The sequence below is a fragment of the Octopus bimaculoides genome, unplaced genomic scaffold (genome assembly GCF_001194135.2).
Source record: "Octopus bimaculoides isolate UCB-OBI-ISO-001 unplaced genomic scaffold, ASM119413v2 Scaffold_99346, whole genome shotgun sequence".
Lineage (NCBI taxonomy): Eukaryota > Metazoa > Mollusca > Cephalopoda > Octopoda > Octopodidae > Octopus > Octopus bimaculoides.
Genome location: NW_026308093.1, coordinates 7632 through 9013, shown reverse-complemented (window position 1 = coordinate 9013; position 1382 = coordinate 7632). Strand labels below are relative to the sequence as shown.

Below are 1382 nucleotides of genomic sequence, written 5' to 3'. Positions count from 1 at the left end.
AAGCTGGAGATGGTTCAGTAGCAAGAGCTTCTCCCCTGGGCTCTGCTCAGTACCTTTCATTCCTGTGTCTTTGGGTATATCTTGCAGGTTTTTGAACAGGTCATTGGAGAAGTGGGTGGCCTTGGAGCCTGAGACCAGAGCTAAGCTGAGCATAGAAGAGAGATTTAGGTGAGTGAATCCCTTCCATGTACACCACATGGCCATCTCAGTTGCATTTATAGGGAAGCCCTCTTTGCCTGGAATATCTTAGAGTCTCTTAGAGCAAAGAATACAATATGCTGTAGTATCAATTTTAGTTGTCAATGTGCCTGAGTTCAAATGCAGCTTAGATCAACTTCCCCTTTCATCTGTTTGATCCTGATAAATAAACTGTCGTGCAAGGGCTATGGATCAGCCGGGTGTTAGACCCTCAAAGGTGATGCCTCACTGTATTTATTTCAGCCTTGTATGCTCTGAATTCAAATCCTGCCTTCTTCTCTCACTGGGAAAAACTGAGACAGTCATGAGAAGTTCTTTAAAAAGTGCCAAAGCATTCCAGCTGATCCCTCTCATTGTTAGTACATCAAGTGGTGAGGAGGAAGTAAACAAGGGGACATTTGAATCCTGTTGTTCTTTCCAGGTAGTCTTTAATATTGATTGCAATCAATATCATCACCATCATCATCCCATGCTGGTCTGGGTTGGTTGGTTTCACAAGAACTGGCAAGCCGGAGGACTGTGGAGAACCCCAATGTCTGTATTGGTATGGTTTCTATGGCTGGATGCCATTCCTAATGCCAACCACTTCAGAGAGTTACTAGGTAATTTTTACATGACACCAACACTATTAAGGTCACCAAATACTCACAAGACAAAACCACTCATCTGAGTGAGTGAGTAGTATTGAGGGAAGTGGTTTTATACCAGATGATGAGAGATTAAAGTATGATAGAGGGATAGGAGCAGGTATGCTGCTGTCGGGAGAGATATACATGGTTATTCCAGAGAGAAAGGGTGAGGATGGTGAAGATATGTTAGGGCATACATGTTACATGTTAGAATCAGTCTGCTAATTCTAACAAATGCAATGAACTAGCAGAATCATTAGCAGGATGGGCAAAATGCTGAGAACCATTTCATCCATCTTTCCATCATGTTCTGAGTTCAAATTCTGTTGAGAGTGACTTGGCCTTTCATTCTTTCAGGGTCTATAAAGTAAGTACCAGTTTAACACTGGCGTTGATGTAACTGATTTACTTCCTTTGAGATTGCTGGCCTTGGGCTAAAATGTGGAACCAATATGCTAGCACTCACTTAATCATCACATCAGTGTTAAATTTATAAAAATAGAAAATCATCATCACCATTGTTTAACGTCTGCTTTCCAAGCTGGCATGGGTTGG

At 41.9% G+C, this 1382-nt stretch overlaps 1 protein-coding gene across 1 annotated transcript in view; it reads right to left on the bottom strand.

Moving 5' to 3' along the window:
- LOC128251348 (low-density lipoprotein receptor-related protein 2-like) overlaps positions 1–1382 on the bottom strand; it is a gene marked incomplete at both ends in the record, with an annotated part of 9188 nt that overhangs the window by 703 nt on the left and 7103 nt on the right. The gene's annotated exons all lie outside the window — the stretch shown is intronic.